The following is a 21081-nucleotide window of genomic DNA, read 5'->3' on the forward strand; positions in this document are numbered from 1 at the left end:
CTAGATACAGGGAGGGACCTGGGCCTGGCCTGCAACTGTCGTCCAAAGGCCATGCGCGGGCAGTGCCGTCCAGGAGGCTACGGGGCAGCAGCAAGGGGGCAGCCCTGGGCCAGGCCCCAGGCACGGCTCCCCACAATGCACACGTGAGCTGGTACCTGCAAGAACCCCGGAGTCTGGCCCCTTCAGTGCAGATGGGAGAAGCAGAGACAGAGAGCCCCGCGCCCGCCCTGCACCAGCACAGTCTGGTGCCTGCACTGGACTGCCCTCCGTGCTGGGACCCCAACAGCACCCGGCCAGCCCTACCTCCAGACGCGGGGCGGGGGACACCCCTGGAGAGCAGAAAACCAGATCCCACCAGGCTGGCGGCAGGGTTAGAGGAGAAGCAGAAGGTTCCTCCAGGCTCCGACCTTGCCCACGCTGATGCAGCTTCCCTAAGGGCTGGCGCTGCTCGGCCCCACCCACGGCCCTGCGGCCTCGGCCTCGCAGACCCTCCAGGCACCGGAAGCCGGAAGCTGATGTGTGGGCTGGGGGAGGGGCGGGGCTGCCGTCCACACCCACCGCGTCCGCCCCATCCATCCCCCTGGGCACAGACCACCTGCCACTGGTCTGGAGGCAGATCCCAGCCTCACCTTCCCCAGCAGCCCCCGGCCCCCAGGGATGCTCCCGCCCCCAGCCACCCTCCCAGAGACCCAGCTGGGGGCCCCATGTCCCCATCATCCCCGCACAGCCTTTCGGAGGGGTGGGGGGGAGGGGAAGAAGAACTGGTCAGGTCACCTCGTGCCACCAGGGACATGTGGGCTTCCTGGAGAGGCTCTTCCAGCAACCGGATGGGCCAAAGACCATCCTCCTCGTGGGGATCCCTCCTTCACACACGTGACAGCAAAGGCCCAGACACTTCCAGAAGTCACACCAGGGGCCAGCCGTGCATGGAGAGCCCGAAACCCGGTGTCTGCCCCCGGCCCCCGGCCCAGTCCCCAGCACCGCCTTTTGAGTCCTTAGCAGTGGAGAGCCAACGTTCCCCCTATGTGGGTGACCCTGACCCAGGGGCCTCGTGGAGCCACTACACACAGCTGGCCCCACCCAGGTCATCCGGTTCCTCACCGACATCTCGCACGTGCTCCAAGTTAGGCATGCAGCTGGCGGTCCTAAGTCTGGCAGGCGTGGGCCTCCCCAGATAAACCCGCTTGGCTGACTCCTCCCTAATCAACCGGGGCTCGGCTGGGCCCCGCAGGAGGTGGGCACACCTGGCTGTCCCGGACGGGCTCCCAGCCTCAGAAGGCAATCCTGCCCAAAACGTCCCTGTGGGGGCCGAGAAAATTAAAGCCATCCCGCCTCAGGTTCAGCTGATGTGGGAAACAGAGGCAGAAGAAAATCATTAAAATTCCTCACCTACTGACAAGCCCTTGAAACAGACAGAGTGCCTCTCCCGTGGGGACTCAACTGCCCTCACCTTGAGGTTTTGCTAAGGACAATCCTCGCTGACCGACCCCCTACCCCAACAGGTCCGGCCAGGATCCCATAAGTCTACTTTAACAATCCCTTTAGGAACCTTTATCTCTAAACCTCCAAGATAGTGTCGAGAATCATTCCCAAGTACATGGCCCACCGATATACATCCAAAGGGTCTCACGAGAAGATTTTTATTATTGGTAATAACCTCTCTCCCAACAACAGCTAGCCCCTCAAGGTCCTGGAGACCCTGCTTCCAAAATTCCTTAGTGACTTACGCCATCCCTAATCCCCTTTGTCCTCAGCCACCACGGAGTCCACCCCGACTCTGCCTTTAAAAACTCTGACTGTAATCTGGTTCCGGGTCCAAGTCCCTACTCCGCTGCGTCGGGTACACTTGGGCCCTAGCTTGAGCTTGTCGAATAAACCCGCGTGTGACTGCATCGGTGTTGGCTCCTTGGTGGTCTCTTGGACGCAAAAACTAGAGTATAACAGTCCCAGGTGACAGAAGATTCTAGAAACGTTTCAGCCACAGGGAGAACACTCCTCACAAAATTTCAGACCCAGATGGGTTTTTTTCCTGAAATACGGATGCGAAACTACACCTGCCGAGCTTGCCCGAGACCCCCCCTTGGGTCCCGGGGGCCACTTCTCTTCTATCCTAGCTACGCTGGGCAGCCCCTCACACACACCCCTGCACAGACCCACCGTCAGCAGGCTGGGGACCCTCCATCTTCAGGGGGAAGCGATTTTCTGCCTCCAGGGGGTGCTTGCCGCCAGCTGCAAACCCCCTCCCCACCTCGAGCGGCACCTGGACGCCAGCACGGGCCGGGGGCCGGGGGCCGGGGGGGGAGTCAGCCGGCTTCCCAGAAGGGCCCAGCGAACACGCCGCCTGCTTGGTCCCGGCCTCAGCAATCGCGCCCATTCACACGGAGGTGCATGTCCACGCCGCTTCCGCCGCCCGCACTGAGAGCGCCCACGTGCCCCGGTCAAGACGCGGCTAAATAAACAACGACCGCCCGCCCGGCAGGCACCGCGGACTGCGGGCCAGTGCGCGCCCACACGCTCGGACCGTCGCGTATATTATCAAACGCAGCGAGGAGAGGCTAGAACAGCCCGTGCGGGTAGACTCGCTCGTGCCAAGGCCCGCCAGGGATGCTGCGTCCAGCGGGGCCCGGGGTGGCGCCCGCTCCACGCCCCCGGCGCAGGCCTCGGCGGGCTCCCGGACGCCGGTGGGCACTAGCGGCTTTTCAGCTGAGCTCGCCGGCGCCCGGTGCACCCGATCTGCGAGGCCCGAGCGCCGCGCCGTGACGTCCATGACGTCTGTGACCTCCGTGACCGCAGCCCGGCGGACGAGGGGCCCCGGCGCGTGCGATGCTGGGTTCCGGGCCAGGGGCTGGAGGGCCGTGCGGCACTTTCTCACAGTGTGCCCGTCAGAAAGCATACGTTTTTGTGTTTTCTTATAAAAACATCACGACATTTCCGAGTATCAGTGGCTTCCCCAGATTCTCTGTCTCTCAGGCCACCCCACGGGAAGGGGAAGGCAGCCCCATCCCCAGGAGTTCATTCCCGCTGTCCTTGGGGGGCACTTGCGCCCTCCTGGCCCTCCGCCAGACGCGGGCACCTGTGGCTTCATCGTCCTGGCGTCTACGCCTTGTTCCCCTTCCCACGTGTGTGCCCTGCCCCGCCGGGCCTGGCCGTCCACTTACCCCCGAGAGGGACACACATGAGGCAGGGTGTCGGGGCTGGATGCTGGGGTCCCAGCGGTGTGACCACGGCGGCTCTTTCCCCGCTCCCTTCAGGGGCTGAGCTGGGAGACAGGCTGGCCTCAAAGCGCGGGTGGGCTTTTCCCCCCGCTGACAATAGGATTAAACAGGGAAGGGCTAGGGCACCGGCGGAGCCTTTCCAGAGACAGGTCCATGGCAGCGGAGCCCTAAAAAGACCAGGTTTCCTGCGGTGATCTTTCTACACCTTCTCCCCTGGGAAGACACGGGGCACTGGAGAGGAAGAGCTGGCCTGCGGCTTGGAGGAAAACCACCTCCCCTGCGCCCTCGGGGCTCTCCCGCTTCCGCCCCCCGCCGCCCCTCAGGTCCTGTCCTAAAGGACATCCCCGGGCGGAGTGGCACCTGCTCCCCGAGAACAGGTGAACACGGGCCCACGCAGGCACCCAACACTCACGCTCTCACGCAGCAGGAGGGGGAAGACCCACGGAGGGCCGGAGGGAGGGCGGGTCGCACAGAGAGCCAAGGCCGGGAGAGGCGTCCTCTGCCGGCACACCCCCTGCCTCGGAGCGCCCAGCGCCCGGGGTCCGCCTCCCCACTCCTCGCCTCCAGCGCCCAGAAAGGGAGGCCCGTGCGGCGACGGACGGCAGGGGCAGGGCCCAGGCCGCCTTGGACACTGGCTCCCCGGCACTCAAGTGACTGCTCGGTCTCATTCACCAGCCGGCATGACTCAGCCATCTGCTCGTGCTGTCTCGGAGAATAGAAAGCAAACGGCCCTCCCCGCTCCCGGGAGTGGCTGCCCCTGCATCCTGGAGTCTGTAAGTGGATGGAGTGTGAGCCTCTGGGGAGATGAGTGCCATTAGCGCCCACACAGCGAGAGGGCTGGCGCACAGCCGTCCCCCGACTGCCAGGCGCAGGGCCACCGACCCTGGCCATGCACAGCTCCTAACCCCGCCTCAGTTTCTCAGTCCCTCCACCATGTCCCTGAGGCCCACGCCGGTCACCCCGTGCGAGGCAGACCCGAGCCCGTCCCACAGCACACGCAGTCAGGACAGGAAGCCCTGAGTGACTGCCACAGTCCCGTGTGCCTGTGACCTGGTGCCAAGTGCACACAGGCCTTTGCAAGGACAGCAGAAGCAGGGGTCAGGGGGGCAGAGTGGGCTCAGCGCCCACCAGGCAGCCCCGATCTAAGGGGAAGCTGTTCTCACCGCGCCCTAGTGAGAGCCGGAAACGCTGAGACCCACACAGCAGGTGCCCTCGAGCACTCTCTCCTAACGACGGCCACGGGAGCCACCACACAGAGAAGCCAAGCGGGCTGACGGTACCCTATGACAGGTGAGCTTGGAAGTACAGAGCCAAACGCACGCCCCAGACCACAGCAGGCGCGGCCTCGAGATGGCAGCCGGCAGGGCTTCCTCTCTGCAGCCTCTCCCCCCAGCAGGCCTCGGATCCCTGCGTCCAGAGAGGCTGAGAGCCCGGCCACACGACGTGGAAGCAGGGCCTCCGACAGGGATGTGCACACCGCGTTCCCGGCAGCAGGGCTCACAGCAGCCGAAAGCTGAGAGCATCCCAGGGTAGCAGAACACACTGCCCCAAAACGTGCACCCTGTCCAGTGTGGAGTCGCGGCATGTGAGAACGGCCAGCACCGCTCTGCTGGGAGCAGGAAAATACGTCCCCCGGGAAGCATGCCCCCTTGCACCGGGAGCGGAAGGCAGCCTCGGGGCCAGAGGTGCAGAACAAGAGCCCGGAGTGTTGTGCAGGCCGAGAGCTCCCTACTCCACTGATGCGCCACCCCGAGGCCAAACCCCTTTGTGCTGTCCATTCCTCACAAACAGATTGTTTTTTCATCGGTAGGAAAACTGCCCTCTGGTCACTTCTTGCAGTTTTTTATCTTTGGAACTCCCGTAGGTACAAAGTTAAATTCACTTTTCTCCCATTAATATCTTATGTTAATTTAATCAATAGACCAGCCACAGGACCCAGAACGGAAGATGGGAGATGCTCCCCCGGCCCAAGTGTCCTTTCAGGCCTGAATGGATAAGAAGGTGCAGCGTGTCCACACAGCGGAGCACCGTGTCCCTCCCCGCAGGGAAGGGCCGTCCTTCTGAGCCCTCCGAGGTGACCCAGGCCCCCCTCTCTGTGACCAGCACACGGCGGGGCACTGGAAGCCAACAAGGCGGTCACACCAACTCTTGGAGGGTACCCGGCCCTCGGCCTTTCCACGGCTTGTGCGGATGTGACGCAGGAGAGGCCGCAAAGTCGCACAGCTCCCCGCACGTGGAGTGAGGGGCAGGGGCCGGCGGCACGAGACTGTCCCAAGGCCTGCTCCCTTCCAGAGCCTTCGGTCCCTGATGACTCTGCCCTCCCGCCAGGGCCAGCCCCACAAAGGCACCTCTCCAGGTGGACAAAGTACCTGCGTTCTGTTGGCACACAGCTGATAAACCCATCTCCAGCCTTTTGAGACTCCAGACGGGCAGAGCTTGGCTGAAGACCCAACAACACCCGGGAGAAGCCCGCCCGGCAGTTGCTGGTCAGCCTCGTCCACCTGGCCCCTACTCCGTGCTGCCCACACCCCACCAGCCACCAGAGACTCCGAGTGGAGGGCGGGTCAGGGGTCTCGGTCCCGGGGGGAGCCAGGCTCCAGGAAGCTTCAGGAAGCGAGGACGTCAGAAGGGTGCCGGCCACCTCTGCACTAAGACCCACTCTTCGCATCAAGATTCCTCGCCACACACTGCAGGCTGCCGTCTAGGAGAGCCCCGAGGTAAAGCTCAACACGCGTGCATGGTGTGTGTGATGTGAGTACACGGTGTGGGAGGCGTGTGCTCATGGTGTGTGTGGCGTGTGTGAGATGTATACATGGTCAGTGCCTGCGGCGTGTGTGGCGTGTGTATGTGGTCCCTGAGCAAAGCCGTGTGACAGGCAAGGTCACAGGAGCCTTAGGATCCAACCAGCGGCGACACAGGAGCACTGTGGGACTCAGGGCTGGCACAGGATCTCGCACCTGGAACCCGCAGCTGCCCTCATGGGCACCAGGGAGTGGCAGCCGCCTCTGCCTGGATCGGCCACCAGGCCCGGCCTGCTCCATGGGCTGGGCCCCAGGGAAGGCGCTCTGCCACGCCCCAGTCACACTGCCCTCTGCGTGCGCACACCAGGGCCTGCGGCTGCCGGCCCAGCTGTGGAAGCACGGACATCCCTTGCCCAGTGGGGGCCAGGTCCCTGGGACAGGAGGGGTGCCGCAGGTTCCAGGGATCAGGACATGGATGTCCACAGGAGCCCTTCATTATTCTGCCTTCTGCAGACCCCATGGCTATCTGTTATGTGGCCCAGCAGGGGCACAACTCCTGTATTCTTCCAGGAAAAAAATGAGTTTTTAGATTTAATTCTCGTTAATTCTGGGAAGTCCAAACCAAACCTGACTTGTGAGAGCTCCGAGCCCACCTGGTGCCCTGCAGGATTGGGGAGCCCAGGGGGAGGGGCACTGCCTCACCCCTTCCACAGGGGCGGGGGGGGGGCGTGAAGGGTCCCCTGCGAGGAAGGTACATGTGCAGAAGTGCACACTGGGAAATCAGGAGCCAGGCCACAGCCAGGTAATATTGTTTTAAGAATGGGGGGGTGGTGAGTAAAAATGTAAATGATTGCTAACAAGGAGTGCAAAACAACCAGAAAACCAGCACATTCCTTGGCCTGCTCCGGCTGACTGGTCATTCAGATGCAAATCCGACCCTGGTTTTTGGAAGGCTTACAAGCACCCCGTTGAGAGCCAGGCCTGTATGAATTCCAAGCTCTGAACAAGCCCTCCCAGTTCCCAGCCTCGGGGCTCTCCCCTCACGGGTCTTTTTATGTAGCGCTGAAACACCAGCGGCCTCTTCAAGCAGGCGCTGCAGGGTCCCTGGTGTTTCGCACCCCCCCAGGGGCAGCACTGGCCACACCCCCCAGGGGCAGCACTGGCCACACCCCTGGGCCAGACTGGCCAGATGCCTGCTGCGCCCCTCACTGTGCCAGCTACAGTCCAGCCGCTGCCTTGCGCGAGCCCTCAGGGCCTGGGGCCTGGCCTGGACCCCGCACCGCCCTGGCCCTCCCCACTGCCATCCCTGTACAGCCAGGCCTGGCTGAGCCTCGGCCCAGCCACTCCCTCGGTGGCCCTGGCCCTCAGTGACTTCCTTACTGAACCCACAAGACCTGGAGACACATATGCTGTGACGCGTCCCTGGGACCTGAACCAGCCGCCCAGGCTGGACAGACAGACTCCTCCAGTCCTTGAGAAGGGGAGAAGGCCATTCGTGCCTCGGTCACTCAGGGACAGAAGGATGCCCGCCTGCTTCCTCAGCTCATTCCCACTCAACTGAGCCGTGAGAACCAGGAGCACCAGGGGCCGAGCCCCGGAACGGGGAGAAACGCAAGGACGTGCCACAGGGCCCTCCTGGTCAGCCGGCTGGGGACGACCACGGCATCCCTGCTCCGTCGGGGGCCTAAACGCGATCGCACATGGCGAGCCCTGGGCACAAGATCAAACTCGGATGTGTACATGCTCTTGCTTCTTCGAGGAGAAAACCGCAGCGGACCGTCCATACAGAAGGGATGAGGGAGAAACACTGGACTCCGGGAACAAGCCAAACCCTCCCCACCCGCCAGCCGGCCTCACCTCGCCTGCAGCTGTGCTCGCCCGCCGGTCCCGGACCCACGCTGCTCATGGGACTGGGGCGCTCAGGACCCCGTCTGGCCTGGCGTCCCCATTCTCAGGGGGACCTGTGCTGGGGGGGAGGCGGGTCTGTCCTGACACGGCGGGGTGTACAAGGCACAGCCTGGGCGGGGCCACGGGGACGAGCTACAGGCGCCACAAAGCACCCTTCGGCAGCGGGACAAGGCCCTGCGGCGAGCCTCCCTCGGGCTGCGGAACACGCTCGCCCCATTCTCGCCCCTATCAATGGCAGGCTGTGCGTGATGGAGGCCCGACTGTTCTCCTGTGTGGGCTCATTCAGGGCGTGGGGTGGGGGAGGCTGAGGAAGGAGCTGTGCTCCCCCAGGAGAAAGGGGCATGGGGCCATGTGAGGACAGACAAGGGGTCCCACCAAGGGCCAGGCCCTCAGTGTCTGAAGATCAGGCAGGCCAAGCCACGGCAGTGACCGAGGGCCGGGGCTCCAAGACGAGGATGGGGCGGCTGCCCCCTCGCAGGCTCTCCCAAAGGGCCCTGGACAAGCTCCTCCACATGTTGGCGCCCAGCCTTGGCAACAGAGAGCGCCAGGTGCGCGGGCTCCCCATGAGGCCAGGTGAGCAGGGACGTGGGCGAAGCCCCTCCACGCTGCGGGCCACGGCACAGCTGGGCAGAGCAAAACTCAGCCGGGAAACCCAGGCCCGTGCTGGGCTGCCTCTTGACCCCCAGCCACTAGCACGGGTCCCCGTGGGTGTACCTCGGCCGGGGACTGGTGCTCACGGTCTGTGTGGGGCGGGTGTCCCTGCAGGCCTGGAAGGGCGCACAGGAAGGGGACGGCAGCAGCCACACCTGCTCATGGACAAACACAGGCAGGTGGGCCGCAAGCAGGGAGGCCCCACGGCTGCCGCGGGCTCGGGCACCCTCCACGCCGGCGGGACGTGGGCCTGGGACACTGCGGCGCTTGGTGGCGGCGGGCACCCGCTCTCTGTGCTGCCCACAATGCCGCCGGCTCCTGGTCATGGCAGCCGTGAGGACGGAGGGCTGGCTGACCTGTCCAGCACTGAGGGAAGCGGAAACATGACCCGGGCGGGTGCAGGTGACCGCCGCAGCACACCAAGTGGGGGAGCCTCGGGTACAAGCAAGACACGGACTGGCGGGCCTGCGTGGCAGCCGCACGTGGGGCTACAGGCGCCGTGGCCACCCTAGTAGGACAGACGCTTGCTCCATCCTAGACCCCAGGCCTACACCTCCTACCCCAGCACACAAGGCTCATGCCCCGCCCCCCCCACACACGTGAGGCAGCCAGGCAGCGGCCAGAAGCACGGTCCCCGTCCCTTTGAGTGGGATACGACCTAGGAATCCACAAGGCAGCAGGAGCGAGATGGAGCCGAGAAGGCAGGAGGGAGCAGACCTGCCCAGAACGGCCCCCCAGGTGCCCCCAGTTTCAGGCACCTGCTCCAGGCACCTCCCAGAGTCTTTGGTGACAACACCGAGCACCAGGTCTGGAAGGCAGCCAGCGGGCAGGACAGCCACAGCAGCTCGCGGGGCTCCATGGGGGCCGTACACTCCGTCCAGCTTGGGCCTTCTTTCGGGGCCTCCCCAGCCTCCTGGTGGTGCTCATCAGAAGTGGGAGAAGGCGCACTCGGGGTGGGGGCCAGGGAGCCGGGGGACGGGGACCAGCACGTCAGGACCCTCGACCGCGGGCTGATGGTCCTCACCATGAAAAACACCATATTCTGTCATTCCTAACAAGCACGGACTGCTTCTGGCTTCAAAGCCACCTTGAGGCGGTGAACTCAGTATTCTTTACACGCTGAGTCTGCAATCGTATGTAATATGCGTATCTGGAGACTTTTCTCAAGTTGGCAATGTGCTCTGCATTTTTAGGGTGTTTGCACAGATCTGCAGGAGTGAGCTGTCTGTCTGAAGAACAGATCTTCTGAACCGGGTCCCACTACTGATGCGAAGCTGCTCTTTGTTCAATGCCCGTTCCACAGACACTGATCGGGATCACCACAGCCCGGCCGGCCCCAGGCCCCAGGACCCAGGCCCCAGAGTCCACCCAGGGGTCCATGAAGAGCAAACGTGTCCACGTCTCAAAGCCTACCGACGGGTACTGTGCGGGAGCGAAGAGCACAAAGCCCTGTGAATGAAAGCCAACGGGCGCACGCTCAGGTTCACCACATCTCGGTCTCAGTTTTAAGCATGAATTCCACCTGCTCAGCCAAGGACACGTCCTGTATAATTCTGCCACGGGGACCGGGCCTCGGTCACGGCTCCAAAGCTCTCGCACCGGCAAGGGGCCAAGAAGCACCGAGGGACACAGAGCCGCCTGCCTCTGTTCCCCCAGAACAGTCCAGACATCACCCTCTCTGAACCCGACCCACGTCATGTGGCCCACCCAGGACACAGGCTCGTCTCCCGGAGCCCCTCCCCGCACAAAGCCCGTGCAGCGCGCCCGCCGCCCTCAGCCGCGCTGAGCCCTTCGTCCCTGCCCTGTCCCTGGCTGGGCACCTTCCACACATCAGCCACGCGAGCCACACTCCACACCCTACAAACACAGCCCAGGCCCTTCTGGGGCAAGTACCCCTGATCTCCCAGGAAAAATGAGATGGACAGGCCATTGTGGGGGCATTCCCCAAGGGGTCTGTATGGGGGATGGGCCATGGTGGGGCTGCTCTCCAAGGGGTCTGCGTGGGGGAAGGGCTGTTGTGGGGATGCTTCCTGAGGGTCTGTGAGGTGGGCGGGCCATCATCCAGTGCAGGGAACATGGGCTCCACAGGCCGAGAACCAGCAGGTCCGGAGGTAAGAGCCTGCACACGAGAGGCACAGCTGCAAGGCGGACACGGCCCGTGTGCTGATGTCAGGGGGACCCTGGCCTGGGCACAGCGCGAGGCCCAGCTGCACCAAGGTCCTGGGCTGAGAAGGGGGCAAGAGAGCCCAGAGGCAGGAGAGCACCAACCCCTTCAGGCCCGGGGGTCCCTCCTCTCAGGGCTGGTGAGTCCCCAGCACCTGGCTCCCGAGGCGCCCAGCGTGCCGGGCCGCGTCCTGTCCTCACTGATGGCTGGACCCATTCTCATCTCCGACTCCACACCAGTCTCGGGCTTTCTGGTCCCAGCCCTTCCTCCTAGGCCTATACCAAAACCTCCTTAGTTTGGGCTCCACCTGCCCGGCGGGGGCTGGGGACCATCACCCTGGAGCATGGCGAGAAGTAGACATGGGGGAAGCATTCCCGGGCCCCCCGTCTGTGTTTAAGTGTGTCTCTTGCCCACAGCCACGCCGCTCTGTTTATCTGCACGTGCTCAAGTCCCTCCGTTTACGGTGCAGACTGCCGCAGGCCAGGCCGGGGCACTGGGGGCGCGGTGAGGCATCCTTCCTTCCCTCTAGCCACAGCCTCTGGCCCTTGGCTTTGTGCCCCTCCTCCCCAGGGGACCTGGCCTGGCCCCTGTCCACCCCTCCTGCCCACAAGGCCAGCTCCCCATCTTTCTCCCAAGAGGAAGCTCCCGCGTCACCTCCCGCTGACCTTGGAGCAGACGTACCACAGTCTGTTCCTCTGGCGACTCCGGTCACACCGGCATTTGGGAAAGAGAGGAGCCTGCCTGGCAATGTGTCCCCTGGACCCCAGCCACCCACACCTACCAGCTGCAAAGCAGGCTAGGCCACAGGCAGCTGCCAAAGGAGAACCTGTGTGGGGCAGACAGCTGCGGGCTGCAGGGCCTACACCCACCCCACCCCACCCCTGCCAGGTCGACTTCCTCCTGTGAGTCTGCCGGCTGTGGGTCCTGTGTGGGGAGCAGGGCAAGGAGCCCGAGGCACACCTCCACCTGCTGTGTGGGCGGGGCCGGGGTCATGGGAGGGCGAGTGAAGGCCCTGCCACCCCAGCTCCCCGCATGGGTAGGGCCCTCTGGCTTGGGTGGCACAGCAGGAGCCCGGGCAGAGACCGGGTGTAGGGAGCACAGAGGCATGTGGAGGCCACAGAGGATGTCAGGGGGACACAGAAGGCACTTGAGGACACAGAGCACTGTTTCTCGGAGGGCCTGAGTCAGAGATGGGTGTTTCTGGCGGCCTGAGTCAGACACACGGTACCTGACGGTAACATCTGCACACACCACGTGCACACGCACCCTGCCGGGCACACACATGCCCCGCTGTGCACATGCGCCCACGGACCATATATGCGTACCCACACTGCACACACATGCACACCCCTGTGCACATGGACCCCACCGTGCACACACACCCCCACTGTGCACACACATTTCCTGCTGTGCACACACTCACCTACCATACACGTGCACCCCCGTGTACACGCAGCTCCCCACTGTGCACACACACTCTGTGCACACGCATCCGCCTACCAAACACACCTTCGCTGGGCACACATGCACAACCCTGTACACACACGCCCTCCACTGTGCACACGCGCCCCCCACTGTGCACACACACTCACCTACCATACACACACACCCCATGCACATGCAGCCCCCACCGTGCACACACATCCGCCGTGCACACACACGCACCTATTGTATACACACACCACCCCTGTGCACAGCCCCCACCATGTACACACACCAGCACCGTGCACACCCCCCACCCTGCAGACATACCTGCTCACCATACACACACATCCCCGCTGTGCACATGCACACCCACCGTGCTCACACACGCCCCACCATGCATAAAGAGCACCCGTACCCAGAGGAAACCCCCGGCAGAGCATGCCCCCGGCACAGTGGTGGAGCCAGCAGCATGTGCTGTCTCGTCACTCCCCCGTGACGACGCTGTTCAGTGCCTGATTCCTCAGATATCACCGCCTCACTTATTTTATAAGCTCCTTAAAACTCTCCATGCAGCAAGAGGTAACTTTACACAACGTGACAGTCTCAAGTCCAGTCCTGCCAGGCTCCCCCCCACCTGCACCGTCCCGTCCCCCTGCTGCCCCTAGCAGTGCAGCTCTCCTGCGTCCACCCACACTGTCCTCTGCCCAGCGGCCACAAGAACACGCCAACATGCACACGCAGTCCTACGTGCACGCACAGATCGCTGCCGGAACGTCTCCCCGAGTCACAGAGCCCGGGGAGGGAGGGGTCCTGCACCTGCCGTGGAAACACACCGCGCAGCTGCTACCAACGAGACAGGCCAGTGGATGAGAGTCACAACCCCCAACGGGCACCCGTGCACGTGAGCCCAGGACACCTCGCAGAATGGAAGCTCGATTCCCTGGTCAGAGGGGGGATTGCTGAGTTACTGGGGCCGGCACACCAGAAGGGCATAAAATCAGACTCCCCACCCTCCGCAATCTTAGTCCTCGTTACGCACACGCATTCCAGATGTGCTCAAGAGCCGGGTCCAAGAACACTGAACGGGACAAGCCTACCAGGTAACCAAGAGACAGCCCATGTGACCTTCCTGACGGACACTTAACAGAGTCATAATAAACAGAGACACATTCTGCGGCAAAATGACCTAATCCTGACGGCGAATGACACCAGAGCAAGCAGCAGAAATCAGAACGGGGGAGAGGGGGATGGTCAGTGTCTTCAAGGCAGGAGACGATCATCCACGTCCGTAACACACAGCTGCTACAGATGGGCGAGGGAGCAACAGCCCGAGAGAACACAATGGCCCAGTCACAGCTCGAGGCGCCTCTGTCCCTGTGCGTGAAGACCCCGAATTACCAGCATGCGAGGGCACGGCCTCCCACAGCTCTACCCTTGCAGACAGACGCGCTCCGGAAGCCCCCATGGCTGCTGCTGAGAAAGCGCCCCGCAACCAGAAGCATGGCCTCGCAGAGGAGACATCCACCACTGGATCGTCTCGCAAACAGATCTGGCGTGACCCACGGAACAAAGAGACCCACGCCCCGACCCAGCACAACCGCTCCCTGAAATCCACACACTCAATCACAGCCCCGTGCATGTGGCCACAGTATTTCGGGCAGCCCTGTTTACACTGGCTGTGTCTTCTTGCTCTGTGGCAGCTCTAACATTTAAATGACCACAGACTGGTGGCTTAGAGCACCGGCAATCTATTCTCTCTCCGTTATGAAGGACCCACATCTAACATTGTTTTCGCCAGGCTGAAATGACAGTGTCACCAGGGCCACGTCCCCTCTGGAGGCTCTGGGGCAGGACCCTTCCCTGCCTCGTTCAGCTTCTGGTGGCTGCCGGCAACCCTTAATTTGTGTCCTCTGCATTAGTTAGGGTCCCCAGGGGCAGAATCAACAATGTAAACATATAAAGAGATTTAGTGTAATAAATCAGATCCCACAGTCCCGCAGGCTGGTAAGCCCTGATGTGCGCTGGGGCGAGCTGGAGACCCTGGAGAGAGGATGCGCCGGTCCCAGCCCCAGCCTGGATCTGAAAGCCGGAGCGGCCACCATCCAGCTCCCCGCAGCCTGGCGCAGCGGGCATTCTCCCTGACTCTGCCTCTCTGCACGTCCAGGCCTTCCACTCACTGGGCGAGGCCCCCCGTCACCCAGGAGGACAGTCTGCTTTAGAGTCCTCTGATCTGAATGTGAATCTCGTCTAGAAACACCCTCACAGACACGCCCAGAATCCTGGTGGACCAGGTATCTGGGTGCCGGAGGCCCGCCAAGCCACCACCTAAAACCAGCCACTGTGCGCATCCAACTCTAACCTCGGTCTTCCCGACCATCACCTTCGGCTCGTCTTCCACCTCCCCGACCCCCGCCTTCCTCTCGGAAGGTTGCAGGAGGGCCTTTGGGTAACCAGGGAACCCAGGACCCCCTCCCGTGTCAATGTCCTTAACTGACTCACACAGGCACAGACGGCTCCAGCCAAGGCGGCACTGAAAGTTCCAGGGACCGAGCCCGACTCGTTTGGGGCCACTCCTCAGCTTCCTACAAGGGACCACAGGACCAATCCCACCGCCTGGGCAGCAGCTCCAAGTAGGACCTAGTCCAAGCTGCAAGGGAAACCTGTTCAGTCGGGAATCACCTCCCCGACCCCCAAATTCAGCCGGGAAGACAAGAGGCACCGTCTCTGCTCTGTAGCGAATGCTCCCCGGCCTCCCTCGGCTTACAGTGGGCAGTGGGCAAACACGGGCCACTTGGTGCCGGCAAACACGAGTGCCCGCTGGGCCGAGAGGTGGGGCTGCTCCCGCCCCTGGTGGTTAGCCTTGCCTCTCCCAGGAGACACTCCGGGACGTGAGGACTGTCTGCAGGAGGTCTGCACGGGCGGAGGGAGGCGCCTCCTTGCTCAACCCATGCCCGCTCCCACACCACAGGGGCCGCAGAGTCCTCAGGCCAGCCAGGGCTCCCGTGGTGAGCTTGGCCTCATCCACACTCCCAGTCCTGCCTCCAGATTCATCAGTGCCCCGAGCTCGGCCAGGGAGCACCCCTCCTCCCTGCACAAGCACCTGCCGGACCCCCCCCCCCACCCCCCCCCCGGGCACAGCCCTGGTCCTCCCCATGGTGACAGAGGCTTCCTCAGGAGCCCCGCCAAGCCAGCTCCACTGACAGAGAAACGGACGAGCTCTTCCTGGGGAAGCCGCTGCCCCCGGGAGACCCCTCACCTGGTCTACAGACATCTCCCCAGCTCCGGGCTTAGGGCCCCAGCCCATCCACTCCTTGAAACGTCACCTGTCCCCAGGCCTGCCTCCCTGCCTCCTGGAGAGCTGGGCTCATCTAGGACCCTCCATTTCTCCAGTTAATCAGCCAAAACTTGCAGTATCCTCGACTACCATTCGCTTCAGACTCGACCTGTCAGCAAGTCCTCTCAACTCTGCTCCAACAAAGGCCTAGTCGGGCTATCCCCCACCTTGGCTGCTGCACCCCAGGCCTGTGTCACCACCCCCTCTCCAGACCACATCGCGACCTCCCGCGGGCCACGCTGCGCCCTGCTATGCTCCGCTCTCCTGCAGAAGGCTGGGGGCCTACCCACACCCCTGGCTCCAGGGCTCCCGTCCCAGCATCCCCAGCGCCCCAGGGACCATGAACACAGGAGGCACAGTCCTGTCTCGGGGCCTGTGTGGCTGCTGCCCCCCTGCCTGGGGAACACCTCCCCAGACGCAGGCCCTGCCCTCACCTCCCCTCCCCAGCCGCCCTCCTCAGCGAGGCCCTCCCCCCCGGCGCCCCTGTCCCGGATTCCCCCCTGAGCACCAGGACCATCTCACTGCTTCTGACCGACTTACTGACCCCGCGTACGCTCCGTCCTCCCCAACATCGGAGCACCTCCCCCGTGTGGAGACCCTGGTGCCCAACACGGGAGCTCAGCGCACAGATGGGGTCTGCAGGGGCCCGTCCTCCCCTGGGGGTGGTGGGGGAGTTGGGGCTTGACACCCTGGGCAAGCCATGCCATCCCGACACCGCACCCTGTGCATGGGCTCGCTCGCCAGCAGCAGCGGAGATGCGATCCCCAGGCCAGGGCACGTGCCGGAGAACGTGTCGGAGAACGTGTCAGACACCCCAGCGAGTCGCGAAATGAAAGGCTCAGTTCACTGGCTTCACCGCTTGCATGACGGCCCTGCCGTAGGCCCGCCCCGTCGGAGAAAAACGGGCCTTTGTGCGCTATAAATAGCCTGGCCAGATGTAGACACGCCTGTGGGTTTGTTCCGGCGACTCTGGCTCGGCCCACCACCGCCCCCACGACAGCCCCTGGCAGCAGGACCCCGGAAGGCCGAAGGCACGGTGCACACAGGGGCAGGACAGGGTTACCCAGTGGTCCCCGCCCCCGCCAGAATGCAGCCCACGGTTCCCAATGCCATCGCGAGCAGGTGGCCGGCTGACCAGTGTGTGCGGGAGACGGCTGCCAGCGGAAGGCCAACTGCTGGCACACGGCCTGCTCCTTTATGCCCAGAAAACAGGGACACGGGGCTGGGAGCAGGGAGCTGGGGGGCCCTGCAGAGACTGAGTGTGCCCACAAAGCCGAGTGCCGGGTCTCTGTGCGAGAGAGGTGCCCCCTGAGTGGGGAGCCCGCGTCTCTGATGAGGGCCAGCCACCTACGAGTCAACGCCATGGAAACGCAGGGGCAGGCCGCTTAGAGCGGGTCTCATGTGCTCCCGAAGCCCCACGGACCCGCCACTAATTGGGCCCACCTGATGGGCACAGGCACTCACAGCAGCAGTCCAGATGCCTGCTTCCCAAAGAAATGCCCGGCGAGCCACACATTCAGGCCACGTGTGTCAGATCAGACACCCCCATGAGTCACGTTTAAGAACGAACAAATGATATGAGGCCTTAAGGTATGTTTCGTTGTGTCTGATACAAATCCAAAGCACAATCACAAGTGTCCCCCAGAGTCACACATGGGGTCCTCTCCAGCCCCTCCTGAACCCGGGTCTTTTTGGCCTGCGGCGCGCACTGCTCTGGCCGGCCACTGTGGACCGCTGTGTGCCCCTGCGGTGTGAAGCACGATGACGTGGTGTCCCCCACATGTGGCTCTGTTGCAGGAGCCAGTGCAGGACCAACTGTGGCTGTGGTGTCCGGCCGTCGGTCACTACGAACGGGCCAAACGGGGTCAGGGCTGGATGGTTGTTTGGGTCGGAGGTCCCACACGGCCGCCCTCTGCCCACCACGGCCCTGGCTCCGTGGACCTGGTCCTCGGCCAGGCACGCACACAGCTGTGCACACAGCTCCTCACCAGCGGCCTGTTGCCCCATCGGACAATGGGCACCGCAGGCCTGTGGCTGTCCTCTGGGGCTGATGACTGTGCACGGAGCAGCGCTAGGACTCAAGTCAGTCTTGCACACCTACGTTAGCAAGGAGTGACAGTCCCTCATGTGGTCTTTGGAGACTACAAGTCCAGACCACTCACCACCAGAGCAGGGCCACAGGACCCGGGTTGTCTCGGGGGTGGTCCTGGGCTGCTATGCTGTGACGGCCCCCAGGGACGCAGCTGGAAGACCACACAGGCCCTCCCAGAACGGCTGACCCTGGAGAGTACAATGAACTGTGTTCTCAGTGCTGCAGAAGCATGTCTATGGAAGTCCCACGCTCTGCTCCGCAGGCCACGATACATCCCACAGGTGGCACTCCACTGCACGGCCCCAAGGCCCCCCGGGTATCCAGGCAGCATGCGCCACACCTCGGCAAGGGCAGGGGGCACCGAGACAACCAAGGTACTCGGGGGTCATTGGCTTTCTGTACAGAAGACCTCCCGCCAGCGCATCCTGGCTGCACGAGTTTGGGTCTCACAGAAAAATTGCAGCTGGGATCCCGGGACCAAGCATGGCCTCCCCAACAGGCGGTGCAGGCAGAGGACGGGTTTCCTGGGGAGGACGCGCCGGATGACTTAAATCCCGCAGACGGCATGCTTCTGGAAATCCGTCTCAGGGGGACACGTGTGCAGCAGCCTCTCACCCAGGGCTCCCCACTGTCAGCAGGAAGCCTTCTCTCGAAGCAACAGAGCCAAGGACCACACAGCACCTTGCAGAGGCCTGTGCTAGCTCCGGGGAAGGCCAGGAAACGGGGCGTTCATAGCCCCAGGCCCCATCCCAGCAGAGCCTCAACAGCATGACGCTAACAGTGTCCCCAGAGAAAGCAGTAAGTCAGGAGGGAACATTAAGGATGAGGCGACAGCAAACTGTGGGAACGTCCTTCTGGACTGGGCAGCTGTGTCTCGTCCACGAAGCACGCACACCACCCTGCCCGAGACGTGTGCACGTGCAAAGAAAGCTGTCAAGTCTGCACGGACCTCAGGCTTCCTCTGCCCCCAGAAAGCAGTGCGTCCATGGAAATCCGAGTGTCCACCGCGTCCCTAACCTCGGAGTCCCCAGCAGCCTGGGCTGAGGCAGCGGATTAGCGGCCGGATTTGGGAGAGACGGGCTGGGTTTCAGCCACTCGCCTCTCTTGGCTGCAGGGGAACGTGGTTTGGTTCGGACAGAAGCTGTCCGTCGTGGCTGAGACCTGAAATGCTCAGAGGCTGAGGGTGCGTCCACTCCACCTGACTGTCTCTGCGGCGCCTGGGGCGAGCGCGGCCGCGAGGCAGGTCCCGGGGACTCAGCTTCTCACCACCACAGACGCCGGGATGCCCCACTACCACTGCTCCAGAGCTCGGGTATGGTGCATAAACGTCCCAGGCCATATGGGATCGATGACAGGGACGCGGTCCCCCATACTCTCCCCCTCCGGCGCCGAGAACAGCCACGACACCATGTGGAGACAGATTTTTCTTGTGGCTCACCTATGTGGTATGAGCCTTGCTCTACGTACAACACGGAATTTTCTAGAAGATGACGGGACATAGCACCCTGCAGGAGCAATCATGCCCCCAGAGATTAGGTTGCAGAGCGAATGCTCCAAGCCCACAGCGCCCTACACTGAAGGCCGCCCACCCTCCGAGCAGACAGGCCTCGCCCCAGAAAGTTAAACCTATCTAGGGGGATTCGTTTTCTGCTCCACATCACGACTGACTGTTTGGTGCTGCTGGTTTTGGGGAGCTGGGGCAGGTCCGTCCCCACGCAGCTGTAGGAGCAGGAAAAGCCAGCGTCCCAATGACACACTTCAAACCCGCTGGTCCTGCTGGGCTGTGGGCCCACGAGCCAGACGAACCGTGCCTCAGGCCACTTGCACATCCAACCTCCACAAAGCAGAGGCTGCAGACAAAACCACACTTCAATTTTCCGTCTGCTGGGAGCTCCTGGGGACAGGCCCAGCCAGGTCCCAGCCGCCCCCACGGGGGCTAAGCACGTTCCATGGGAGGGGTCTTGCTCCGCTCAGTGGGCGCTCAAGATGACGGTGCGTGCCTGTGGGCTCCTAACCATACGGGATTTCTGGCTTTTTCCAAATATATTTCTGTTCTTGGCATGGAGCCTCATCCATGGTTACCCACGTCTCACGTGCTCCACACAGCACGGGGGATGTGGAAATGAACCATCACACCGTGACTGGGGGAGTTGGGGGGTGCGGCCAGGATGCCTCATTTCCACCCGAAAGCAAGACTGGGAAAGCCCACGTGGGCAGCTCACCGTGTGCCCCACGGCCTGATTCCTGGCCTCAGCATCCCATGGACGGCAGGCCACAGCGTCGGACCCACTGGAAGCCATGGGGCGGTCAAGCGCGGGGCAGTTGCTGAAAGGTCATTTAAGAAAAAAGACCACATGTGAAAACCCTTCCACTTGCTCCTCACGAGGGGCTGACAAGGTGTTACAGCCTCTTCAAGCAGACATCAGAGGCTGGGCAGCGATGACCACCTCATGGGGACAGGGCTTCCCCTGGGAACGGGCTGGTCTGGGACCAGACGTGGTGGCAGTTGCACCGCAGTGGGGAACGTCCTCAACGCCACCATACTGTTCACCATCACGTGGTCTGTTCCACGTCATGGGACGTCAGCGCCACGAAACATCACGTGGAGGACAGGAATACAGGAACGAATGTCCGGCAGACGCAGCGTGGCTCTCCCCAGGGGGGCGTCAACGGTGCGGACAGAATGCACGGCCCTGCCGAGGACGGCCGTCTGCGCGGCTGTCGATGTCGTGCTGCGTATGAAACAGGAGCAACCCCAGGGGCTCCAGCGCTTCTCTCTAAGGCTGTGCCTTCCCATCCCCGCAACTCAGACCTCCGCGTTGGCAGGTAACAATGGGTTCCCACGTAGGTACCCCTTGTGACAGCACGAATGCCGGACAGACAGCGGGCATTCAGTGCCCACGCGCCAGCCCCCAGACGAGGGCTGGGAGCTCTAGAGGAACGCACACCCTCTCGGTCAGCGGGCTGGCCCAAACTCCCTCTCTCGACTTCCTACAGGAAGCACATGCTACTCTCAGAACAAGGCTGGAAAACGCACCCAGAAAGGTTCCGTGTCTTCCCCGTAGCCCGCGCCACCCCCAAGGCCTACACTACCCCGAGCCTGGAGGGATCTCGCCCACAATTCCCCACCAGCCACACTGCACACAGCCTGCAGCTAAGCCGCCCGCGTCAGCGAGACCGACGGCGGGCCCACTGAGCAGTGAGGGTGGTCCCCACGCTGGGCCTGGTCACCTGGTGCCCCGAGATCACATAGGACAGTACGCACCCCGGACGCGCACCAGGGCCCATGCGTGCAGCCCGTCGCCGTGCCTACAACAGATCTGTCTGTGTCTGCAAAACCCCATGGTCCCCCCAATGCTCGTATCCCCTCCCCTCTTCTAAAGCCCCGAGCGACACACATCTTTTAATTAAATGGAGCACAGTTTTCTTGCTGTAAGAATTCCTAAACAGCTCTGGCCTCTCCCCTCACAAGGGAAGATGGTGAAGACCCATGTCTGCACGTCTGTGTCCCCTCAACCTCCAGGCGGGATGCTCCCGCCACGGATGGCCTT

General features: G+C 63.0%; 1 protein-coding gene across 5 annotated transcripts in view; it reads right to left on the bottom strand.

Moving 5' to 3' along the window:
- SEMA4D (semaphorin 4D) overlaps positions 1 to 21081 on the bottom strand; it is an 82710-nt gene that overhangs the window by 39461 nt on the left and 22168 nt on the right. The window contains exon 1 of one of the 5 annotated variants that reach the window (XM_059142560.1): positions 304 to 524. The exons of the other annotated variants lie outside the window; for them this stretch is intronic. The gene's annotated coding sequence lies outside the window, so the exon portion shown is untranslated. Of the gene's footprint in view, positions 1 to 303; positions 525 to 21081 lie in introns of those variants that run through there. 5 annotated transcript variants of the gene reach the window in all.

Source organism: Mustela lutreola, chromosome 12, assembly GCF_030435805.1.
Source record: "Mustela lutreola isolate mMusLut2 chromosome 12, mMusLut2.pri, whole genome shotgun sequence".
Lineage (NCBI taxonomy): Eukaryota > Metazoa > Chordata > Mammalia > Carnivora > Mustelidae > Mustela > Mustela lutreola.